The following is a 12221-nucleotide window of genomic DNA, read 5'->3' on the forward strand; positions in this document are numbered from 1 at the left end:
AGTCCTACTTCCGGTGGGAGTAGGACTCCTCCGGCGCGCCTCCTCCTATGGCTGGCCGCACCCCGTTGCTCCTTTATATACGGGGGCAGGGGGCACCCCATAGACACAACAATTGATCATTGATCTCTTAGCCGTGTGCGGTGCCCCCCTCCACCATAGTCCACCTCGATAATACTGTAGCGGTGCTTAGGCGGAGCCCTGCATCGGTAGAACATCATCATCGTCACCACGCCGTCGTGCTGACGAAATTCTCCCTCAACACTTGACTGGATCGGAGTTCGAGGGACGTCATCGGGCTGAACGTGTGCTGAACTCGGAGGTGCCGTGCGTTCGGTACTTGATCGGTCGGATCATGAAGACGTACGACTACATCAACCGCGTTGTGCTAACGCTTCCGCTTTCGGTCTACGAGGGTACGTGGACAACACTCTCCCCTCTCGTTGCTATGCATCACCATGATCTTGCGTGTGTGTTGGATTTTTTTTTTGAAATTACCACGTTCCCAACAGTGGCATCCAAGCCTGGTTTTATGCGTAGATGTCATATGCACGAGTAGAACACAAGTGAGTTGTGGGCGATATAAGTGATACTGCTTACCAGCATGTCATACTTTGGTTCGGCGATATTGTTGAATGAAGCGGCCCGGACCGACATTACGCTTACGCTTACGCGAGACTGGTTTTACCGCCGTGCTATGCACACAGGTGACTAGCGGGTGTCAGTTTCTCCAACTTTACTTGAACCGAGTGTGGCTACGCCCGGTCCTTGCGAAGGTTAAAACAACACTAACTTGACGAACTATCATTGTGGTTTTGATGCGTAGGTAAGAACAGATCTTGCTAAGCCCGTAGCAGTCACGTAAAACTTGCAACAACAAAGTAGAGGACGTCTAACTTGTTTTTGCAGGGCATGTTGTGATGTGATATGGTCAAGACATGATGCTAAATTTTATTGTATGAGATGATCATGTTTTGTAACCAAGTTATCGGCAACTGGCAGGAGCCATATGGTTGTCGCTTTATTGTATGCAATGCAATCGCCCTATAATGCTCTACTTTATCACTAAGCGGTAGCGATAGTCGTAGAAGCATAAGATTGGCGAGATGACAACGATGCTACGATGGAGATCAAGGTGTCGCGCCGGTGACGATGGTGATCATGGCGGTGCTTCAGAGATGGAGATTACAAGCACAAGATGATGATGGCCGTATCATATCACTTATATTGATTGCATGTGATGTTTATCTTTTATGCATCTTATATTGCTTTGATTGACGGTAGCATTATAAGATGATCTCTCACTAAATTTCAAGATAAAAGTATTCTCCCTGACTATGCACCGTTGCCAAAGTTCGTCGTGCCCAGACACCAATGTGGTTACACTCGGTTTAATGTATTGTAGTAACGCTTGGTTTATGGTGCTAGTGTCTTGGAGAGGAGTTTTTTAATTTTTAGCTTTAGAACCAAATCCACAGACGGTATTTGGCCTTGGAAACAGAAGCCAACTTGTGCCGCAGAGGAGGCCAAGTCCGTCCTTACCTTGGGTGTTACCGAGTGGTCTATATCCCGGGGGACCGTCGTGCTTTGAAGATCTCTGGAGTTGCGCAATATTGTACTGCACATGAGTTTTTTCTCCTGTGGTTTTATTATCGGGACATTCACTATTTTGCATCAGGTTTTTTTCGGTTTTTTCTCTTTTTTGTCCTTTTACTTCTTTCTCTTTTTCGGTTTTCTTTGTTACTTTCCTCAGTGTCATCGATTTTATCTGGTTTTTCCTTTTTCTTTTTTACTTTCTATCTGGTTTTTTCCTTGCGCAATACATTTGGATAAAGAGGTTAGCTTGCAATCTTCATAAGAAGTACTTTCGTCCGTTTACAAATATAAGATGTTTTGTATATTTTAAATGAACTATATACTGACTAAAATGGATGAACTATTTTAATATAGACTACATACGAACTACTCCCTGCGTCCCATAATATAAGAACGTTTTTACACTACACTAGTGTCAAAAACGTTTTTATATTATGGGACAAAGGGAGTAGTAAACGAATTAACAAACACACTAAAATATGTCTTCTAGGAAAACACTTTCTCGCGGTTCCACTTCCAACAGAATAAAAGGAAGAAAAACAGTTCGAGTCCTCTTCTAAGGAAACACTTTCTTGCCGTTACAACAGAGCAATTTACACGCGCCAGAAAAAGAATAAAAGCGCTCTCATTCCAATATTGTTCCCGCAATTATTTTATCAGTTTGTCAAATTCACATCTAGATGTTATTTAAGAATATCACATCTAAGCTCCCACAAGAATATAATGTAGCAACAAGAAACAAAAAAACTAGGAAAAAATAGACCACAAACAGAGTGAACATCAACTTAGATGTGACATAACTATGTCACATCTAGATGTATCCTAGACAGACCCTTATTCTATCTTCTTTCCATTACTTAACCTGCATGCGAGGAAGAAAAAGCAAGAGAGATATGCGGCCATGCAGGGATAAATTCCACGCAATTAGCCTTAACTGGTTTTAGTTTGGTATAACTGCCCATGAAATGATGGACACAGGCGGCCACTATCCCCGTGCGATTCCTCTTCTTCTACGTCTTGCCGTGGACATGGACGGCGACGCGAAGGAGCCGAGCATCGTCCACGAGCTGGTGCCACTTCCTCTACTCTTCTTCTATCTCTTGAAGAGGAAACCAGCGCCTGCGCCGGCGGCAGTTCTCGGTCCGCTCGGTCCGACCGAGCTAAATCCGGATCGGAACGGCAGTGTTATCGATCCCAAACGGGCCACCCTGAGCCCTATATATATCCAGCCGACCCGGCCGAATCGCCGCATCAATCGCAGTCGCATCATGCCGCCCAACAAGGTCCAGCCGCAGGGGTCTCTTCTCCTGCCTGTACAGCGGCGAGCGCGATGAACCCCATAACTTCAACTTCAAGGCCACCCGGTGAGTGCGACGGCCCCCCCTAACTTCAACTTCAAGGCCGACCTCCTCGACCTCATCCCCAACTTCTACGAGGAGGCGTTCGACCGGCTGCCCGTCCAAGACATGTCGGACGCCGTCGCGGATCAACTATACGAAACCATGCGCGACGGCAGCCTGTCCCTCGGCCTCCTGGACCCCGTCTCCAACATCATCCTCGGCACCCTCGCCCTCCTCCCGCGCGACGACTTCCGGCCAAAGGAGGAGCCGCCCGCCAAGAGGATCAGGAGGTCCAAGAGGCTCGCCGGCATGGGGCAGCCCAAGGATAGCTTGTCGTCCGCAGGGTTACCTGGCGCAGAGTTGCTCAGGCGTCCTGCCAGGCTCTCGTCAGGTTGATGACGAGCTACTTCAGATGCATCACCGAAGAACAGGCCACCCGCTACCTCCACTGGGCGGGCGCCGACCGCGCCCGCCCCGTCCTGCTCGTCGAGCATGATCTATACGCTGCGGAGCTCGTGCTCCCTGGCCCTGCCTCCGAGAGGACTCAGGCCGCGCTCAGGTGTGCGGCGATGCATGTGTGCCATTCCGCGCCTGACGTCCTTGTGCGGCTCCAAGTGTCACCTTTGCCACGTCAACGACTCCTCGCCACCGCCCCCTTCCTAAAGCCGGGAGGGCCGAAGCTCACCGTTCATAATGTTAACACCAACATGGATTTGCTGCGGTACCAGGACGACGGCCCCCTCGACCTCCAGGTGAATTTGCTGCCGGGCGGGAGGGGGGGTAGTCGTCTACTACCGGAACCTCAAGCCCAGTGAAGGAACATTTGAGGTTTCCAAAAGCACGAGCTCCATGGACGGCTTCGACATGGTCACCATCAATGTCGAGCGGCATGGCGACCACTTCGTGTCCTTGCGGTCTCATGAAAACAAGAGATCCATGATATCAGCATGTCTGGCAAAGGCCGTGAAAACATCTCATAGGCGTGGGTTATTGGACAACTGTGGCGGTGATGCCTGCGAGTACACCCAGTCTCTCAAGACGAGGCTCCACGCCATGATCCACACCTTCTATATCAAAGCCGTCACCATGCTACCCTCTGCAAGGCTTAGGCTCATCCGCGACATCATGTTCGCCAGCCCACTGCTATGGCCCCATGGACCCCATCTCCATCATCATCCTCAACTCCATTTGGTACAACATAGTGTGCCCGCCCCCACACGCAGACACTGAGATCCAGGTGTACGACATCCTCGACACCCTCTCCTTGCTTCGCATGGAGGTCCGGTCCTTGGAAGGCCTCATCGCCACCGTTCGTGCAAACCCTGAGTCTGGATCATCCATGCAGTGGGTGATAGAGCACCTCTGCTGCAAACAATGTGACTTGTCCAAGGAGACGCACACACTACAACAGTTTGTTGCCGCAGCCGCAGCGGGTCGACATCCATGGCCCGCTGCACTAGGATCATTCCTCACGTCGTTCCTGACACCCGGCGTGTTGCTTGACCTACAAAACTTGCTGACCACTGGTACCAATGATGTGATATCACGTGAATCTCTCGATCAAATAGAGCACATTCTCCGAGACATCACACCACCGTTGGCTCCCGAACCTCGCGATGAGGAGGCCGAACTTTGCACGGAGGCTAAGGTGATTCTTCTAGAAAAGAGATCATGGTATAGGAAGATGAAGTTATACATTCGCTCTGGGGTCGCACAAGCGCTGCAAAAATATGCATCGGAGCATCCTTGGGTACATCAACCTGGCTTTAATTTGTTTGTGTTCATCATTATTTATTTGGTACATACGTAGTACATATATATTCCATACATTTCTATATCAGTTGACCTTTGTTGCTGCTTGTTTTAGGAACCAAAGTATGCAACGAGTGTTATCTGTGGCGTGGAGTCCACTTCGGAATCCTTGGGCAGGGAATGCTGCCACGTTAACTTTGTGGCTGCTCCCGAATCAGGGGCCCATAACCAGTTTTTCTTCGCCCAAGTCAATTGTTCGTTTCCTTATCAGAAGACAGAACCAAATTTCTGCTGCCCTCTACTCTTCACGCACACCACTAAGTCCCCGTTCCTTGAGCACCTATATACGCAGGTTTTTGGTTTTCGTCCGGTTTTTCATAAATTAACTGAGCAATTCTCTTCTTAATTTATCAATCAGGCAAAAGTTTTGGCTCAGTTTGAAAAAAAATGCAGGTTTTGAGAATTAAAGAGGAGACTCCCCCCCCCCCCTGCTTTGTCGAAAGGGGGCAGCTACGCGTCTGCCGGGTGATGTTTAGAAAACATCCGCCGCCTTAGTAGCCGTAGGATCGTGAGCTAGCCAACCATCTGATCTTCTTTCAGTGAGCGTGCATCAACCTTTGCAACAAAGCTTGTGTTGCGCTCGGCGCTTTGCAACAAGAGTCTTGTTGCGTCCTACCGAACCTTATTTTTTCTAAAACAAGGCATGTGTTTCAGAAACAAGATCTCTGTTATAGAAAAAAATAACTTTGCTCTTGCCCCGTTGCAACAAACGTAGCAGTGTGCGCTCGTTCCCTTGGCAACAAGAGGCTTGTTGCAGAAATGAAAAAAAAAAACCTCACACTAACGTCATCAAATGTCTGACGGGCATTTTAACCTTTTCGGCAAAGATTATGTTGTAGAATATTCTGCAACACAGAACATGTTGCAGAAACGTCTGTAGATTTTTTTGCAATAGAGTTTGTTATAGAATATTTTCTACAACAAAGATCATAGGTGATGCTGTGGAAATATTTGCAACACGGATACTATTGTAAAAAAATTGTAATAGAAGTTGTGTTGCAGAAAACATTTGTAACATATGTCATGTTGCAGAAATATTTTTGGGCTTCGCTTTTTTGCAACATAGGTGATGCTGCGGAAAGACTTTTGTAACATAGGTAATGTCACATAATTTTTTGTTGTTTTGTTTTTTTTGCAGCATAAATGATGTTGCGGGAAAAAAATTGCAACACAGGTAATGTTGCAGAAAATTTTGCAATGAAGATGGTGTGCAAAAACATCCCCACATGTTACTGATTCATGTGGTAGGAACACAACTATTGTTCGTCCTCGTCGCTTGCAACTTCGGCATTGCAATTGCAATAGGGAGGCGGCCGGTGATGGTCGGGGACGACACAAAGGAGGTCAGCGGAGGCACGACTGCCCAGCAGGCGCCGACCGTCGGCGGCAGCTGACACCATAGCGGCACCCTCGCCCGAACTCATCTATGGCTGCGCTGCAGGCGGCGTCCGCGGCTGACCTCGTCTACGGCTGCCCAGTAGACGTCGACTGGCCATGGCAGTGACACCGGTGCCCGATCTCGTCTATGGCTACCTTGCATCTGCGAATACATCAACGCCTACGCCCAGGCGCTTGTGACCATCTTATCCATTCCCTTGCATATCAGAGATGACGAGAAAAAGGAACCGCTTGCTATAGTGGTTGGTGGCCCCAATGCAAGATACGCGTCGCGTGGAACAAGGGGCGGATAATGGGGTGGAAATTGGTCGGTTGAACCAGAGAGTTTCCCATCTTTTATTCTTACAAATATAATTCATCTTGTGTTAAAAAAAACAAATATACTTCATCTTTCCAACTCAAAAAAAGATATGTCATCTTTGATTCACAAAACCTAATCACGAATCCCATTGAACCGATTAACGAACCCTATGCACAGTTCGTGAATCAGAGATGTATACTTCCTATTGAATTAGATTCACTGGAAGTGGTGAATCTTGAATCAAGACCCGTATCGCGAATCGAGAGAATCACGAATATGGTAACTATCGTATTATTTGCCGTACAAGGTTCAGATAGATTTTGTCGTACGTTTAGCATCGTTCATGCTGGGTTACTTTCCTTGGCACCTTGCTCCAACTTCCACATTCCGGGTCGGTACTTCCACTGTAAACAATTTACTAAAGTACTCACCCATGCATTTAGCTTCAAATATATATCCGTACCATTCTATGGTGATTTCTACCTTCCTCTGTCGTCACTCGTCTCCAAGGAATCAATGGCCTATGATTCTGACTTAATAAGGACACGGTGTTATTAAGGGTATGTTTGGGACTGCTCCACTTAATCAAAATCAGGTACACTCGACCAAATCCACTTTAGAGCAGTTCCATCCAGGAGTTGCAGCTCCATCATAGAGCAGTTTATCATGTTTGGTTTCCAGCTAGCCCCAGCTTCAAGAACGGGTAAGATGTGTTAGGGGCTGCGTGATGTGGGAAAAAACGAATAATATCCACTTACCAATGGTAGCGGTGGGTGATTTTTCATCAACTCATGAGGGCTTTTCAACTTAGAGTGTTCTTGAAGCATGCTCTGAAGAACTTCACGAAAGCAGGAACTTATACCTCATATTCTAGTGTTTTTTTAACAGAACATCATAAAGCTACTCGTTTAGCTTGCATCTTTTTAGAGGAGCTGAATTTTCAAGAGCGGGATAGTCCAAACAGGCCCTAACTATGTGGCCGGGAACAGAGTCTACCACCTTTCCATGCGACCCGGAATAGAGTCTACCACCTCATCCGGGTAAGAGCATGGTTAATAGTACAGCCAGTTGATGGCTATATGATGTTGACATGTCATCTATAGCCAAGGTTATAGCCGGCACGTACAATAGTTAGATGTTAAGATGTCCTACTTTATTAATGTATGGCTCACATACCACTTTCACATAGTGCCTAGGAGCATGTGTTGCAGTTGGCTCTTATTCTGTAGCTGGTTCCTCTTCTCTCTTCTCCATGTTAGCAGAAATATACTCCCTCTGTTCACTTTTGTAAGTCGTTTAAGACAACTGAAATTGAACTGTTTTAGGTGTTGTCTTATAAATGTCTAAAAGGTCTTATAAAAATGGATGGAGGGAGTAGCATTTTAACTCATATAGCCCGCTTACATAAGCTTATTGTAGTTGCTCTAAATATATGGGCGACGCTATGCGTCGGCTGGCAGATAATTAGAAAAGATGCCGGCTTGCTGACCATTGGATGTAACGTTAACGGATGTCCGATCTAGGAGTACTCCGAAAGCAGCCATCTCTTTGGAGGGGCGTCGTAGAAGGCCCTCCGCAACAGCTAGCTTGTTGCAATCACCCGAGCATGTACTTCTTTATTTTTTACAATAGAGGTCTTTTTTTTGCAACAAAAGTCCTGTTGCATATTTATTTATTTTTGCAACAAGGGTCTTGTTGCAGAAATTTTTTGCAACAAAGGTCTTGTTGCATAATTTATTTATTTATTTTTTGTAATAAAGGTCTTGTTGCAGCAATTTTTCATAACAAAGGTCTTGTTGCAGAAATTTTAGATATCGACTGCAAAAATCCTTTTGCAACAAGGGTCATGTTGCAGAATTTTTTGCAACAGAGTTCATGTTGGAGAACTTTTTTGCAAATACAGACCATGACATGAAGGAGATGGTTCTGACGGCAGGAAGAGCCACGGCCAAGCCGGGCGTTGCTGCGACAGCTTGAGGTGGTCACGGGCATGGCCGAGGCTGGCGTTGCTGCAGGAGCTTGAGATGGTGGGGCGAGCGTTGTTGAAGGAGATGATGGTGGCTGAGGCGGGTGTTTCTGCGCACGGGAAAAGGTTGAGAAAGAGATAAGATTAGGGAGAGAAACGTGGGTAGTCCAGTAGGCCACGTGTCGCGCAACCAGGACGGCGGACGCGAGCGTGATAATCCGTCGGTTGATGTTAATCATTTCCCTTGTCGAAAAGCCTTATGATTTCTTTTGCGACCTTTTCGTCTTTTGATCTTATATAAGATGCTTATTCTTGTTTTTCTGCAACCAACGATGCTTGCTTGTTTCGTCCAATCATAGGAAAGGCCTTATGCTTTGTCAAAAAGCCTTATGCTTGCTGCGATCAAGTTAACTCTCTTGTTGTCCTTAAGTTAATAAAATGGCTTGTGCCTGCAGCTGAGATCATGTTATCTGGCCTAGCTAATTCGGTTACATATTCCTTGTGTGTATGCCTCTGAATCTTGCTATACACCATATAGGCTAAGCTATCGATTAATACTACTTCAATATATGTAGCAGTTTCGATATAAATTAAAACATTTGTGTGTTTTTGCAGCTTTGCTGCTGATTGCGTGTAGAAAATTTCAGCATCTTAAGATGTTTTTGGGATACACTTTCTCTAGTAACCTTTATTGTGTCAAGCATTGTTGCTTAAAAGTTAAAACTGTCATTGTTTTATGGTGTGGTCAGTGGAACTAATGCAAAATAGACATGGTTTGCCCTTTGCCAAACATTTCACTTGGAAGAATCACTGCCGGAGCTGTTTTCTTGTGACTGATACATAATCAATTCTGGTTTTGGTGACAGGCCGTTGCTTCCATGGAAAGGGATCCGCAAGGAAGCTTGTGTATCCAGATTCAACAGACTATTTTGAGTGTGATGGTGATATTACTAACGGTTGAAAATTTTCAACTACAAAGTTGAAAATTTTCATGTACATAATGGATAAAATCTTGGTCACTAAAATTTCTTTCTGTGTCATTTTAAATGGTAAGTGAAAAATGCTTCTAAATTCGATTTGGAGTATCGTCTCAAGCAACACTTGCGGCAAGGAGAGAAACAAAATATTTCAGGAAACAAAGAGTTATAAACAGAAGATTTTTAGGAAACAAACAGCTATAAGCATCAACACTAAGGCAACATGGCCTTCAGTTCTTCAATTTCTGAGTTTCTTTGCAGGGATTTCAACTTTTCCTTGTAGTTCAGGGGGTTAGTGCCTCTTATTGTGAAGGATTGAAGTTCTTGTGCCAGGGATTCATTTCATGACTTGATACTGCAGCTTAGAGGTGCATTTGAAACATGACAAAACAGGTGTTAAATTTTTGTTCCATAAATCTTGGATCGGATTCCACTATGGTCAGATAACGGAACAAAAGATTCAAAGCATTCAACATCGCAAAAGAACCAACCACGTCCAACTCCTACTCTCAGGTCCAACCCAAAAGGAAGGCTAAACCACCGCATGCACCGCTAGTGGGAGAGAAGAGGGAAACTACAAAGACAACCCTTTTTTCATAGGAGGGCTGAGAGTAGTCTATGCATCTACACACATTTCTGCATAGCAAATCACAATAGAAGCCAACCGAATATACTAGTCTATGCATCTACACACATTTCTGCATAGCAAATCACAATAGAAGCCAACCCAATATAGTAGTCTATGCATCTACACACATTTCTGCATAGCAAATGACAGTAAGATGGATAACATGGAACTTGAGCTGGTCATCTTCATGAAGAATGTACCATCCACATGCATGAGCAGACAAAAAAAAAAGGAACATGACATGAAGTTATAGAAAGAACCTGTAACTTAAATAAGGTGCATTTTCACAATATATAGAGCCCCTAACGTATATGATTTCACTCAGTTGTGCCTTAGAAATAAAATAAATATGGCATCGTACACTGAAAGACGCCTCAGACTTCATAAAAATCTGCTGACCATACTAGAGTTCAACAAAATTCAAAATTTAACAAAGAATTCTACCCTGTGCTGAAATGATATATCAAGATGAGCATAATCTACCAGTGTTCAAAAATAAGATGGAACAAATATTGCATGGAATATGCTACATTAAGTTACTAACACAGCAACGCAAAACATGAAATGTCTGATGCACTCCCTCCGTAAAGAAATATAAGAGCGTGTAGATCACTAAAGTAGTGATTTTAACGAGGGAGTACCTATGTATCCGTTTGCTACCAGCATCAAGCCATACATTGAGCAGAAATCATGCAACTAACAGTGCTATTTTGCATCGTATTGAGAAATGACAGACTTACTAATCATCTGCGATCTATCAACGGTACGTGTCCAAGTCACTTTGAATGGATACTCCTCACGTCGTTCTACAACTAATAGTGCTTGATCATGGTCTGCAAATCTCACATCAACATAGCCGCCTTTCTTATTTGGATCCAGGAAAAGAGACTGCAAAATTAAATTTCAGAATTAGAACATATGTTAGTAACTTCATGTAGGCTGCAGTTGGAAGAATTAGACAAAATTAAATTTGAGAATTACAACATATTGGTATAGAATGATTACTAATGCACATTACCTGACCATACTTCTGTGCGTAGTACTGTACCACAAATTCTGAAACCATGGGTTTACCATCTAAAGCCTCACACCGAAGGGTATCTTTGGGATCATCGTCTGGGAGGTGATTCGTGGGCAGGGGAGCCTTTCCAGATGGCTTTTTGCTCTGTCCAACTGCAGAACTGGAGAAGGTCTCTTCCTGGTTGTTGACATCTAAAACAGAGTGAATTTAGTCACACACACACACGGTCAAAAATAACTTAAGAGCACACTAATCAACGTACTCTTGGACAATGACCACCAAGTAATAAATGTAAAGGGACAAAAATAAGATTTTCAGCTCAAAGATTTTTTTTCCCAGAGTCATAAATGAATTCACAGTGCACAGAGGGACATCTTCCTGTACTCATTGTCAGATAAGTAATGAATGAAATGGAACAACCGGCCAGTAATTTATACCAAAAAAAAGGGAGTAACAGGTTGTGCTGGGGAATGCTCCCATGGCTAAGGCCACCCAAGGCCAGCTAAACGAATTGAGAGCATCCCTGCGGCGAATTTAGTTAGGAGAGTGATGAATCTGACCTGAGCTGACCTGCCGGTGGAGAAGGTGTAGCAGATGCGGCCGCCGCCGCCGCCGAGGTGACTTATGGATGACGGGGAAGGGTTGGGGGCGTCTTGGTTTAGGGTTCTTATTGTATGGTTCGATAGCCCAAAGTGGCCCAGCCTAGGCAATCTCAGCCCGGCCTGGGCCCGCCGCGCCGTGGCTGCGCGTGTGCCGCTCACAACTTTCTCGACCGCTCAATGTCTCCAAAAAAAAAATCTCGACCGCTTCGGGCGATTCCTATTTTGCCCTTCAAGCGTCCATTACTGTGTATTTTTTTACAATAGTGCTTTGAACCTACGACCTCCCGTCTCGACGCGAGCGAACAAATCAAACTTATGATTGTATGCTTAGAGTGACAGTGGTATCCTCAGGGTTCAAGTCTTGGTGCTCACATTATTTCTGGACTTATTTCGGCGCTGGTCGTGGGGCGTCCGAGTGGCACGAGGAGCTGCGCGGCAGAGGTGGCGACGCATGTGTGGATTGGATTTGGCGTGCTCGTGGTGGCGGTAGCCAGATTGATGTTGTAGCTCCGTCAGGCTGTGCGGGATTCGGTCCGACAGTTATGGCTGGCGTGACGGGGCGTGGTGACAACCCCCCTCTCGT

General features: G+C 45.4%; 1 pseudogene; it reads left to right on the forward strand.

The window, feature by feature from the left end:
• The first annotated feature begins 2621 nt into the window (after positions 1-2621).
• Positions 2622-5328, forward strand: LOC123173019 (uncharacterized; annotated as a pseudogene).
• The last annotated feature ends 6893 nt before the right edge of the window (positions 5329-12221 follow it).

This window comes from Triticum aestivum, unplaced genomic scaffold (genome assembly GCF_018294505.1).
Source record: "Triticum aestivum cultivar Chinese Spring unplaced genomic scaffold, IWGSC CS RefSeq v2.1 scaffold98769, whole genome shotgun sequence".
Taxonomy (NCBI): Eukaryota; Viridiplantae; Streptophyta; class Magnoliopsida; order Poales; family Poaceae; genus Triticum; species Triticum aestivum.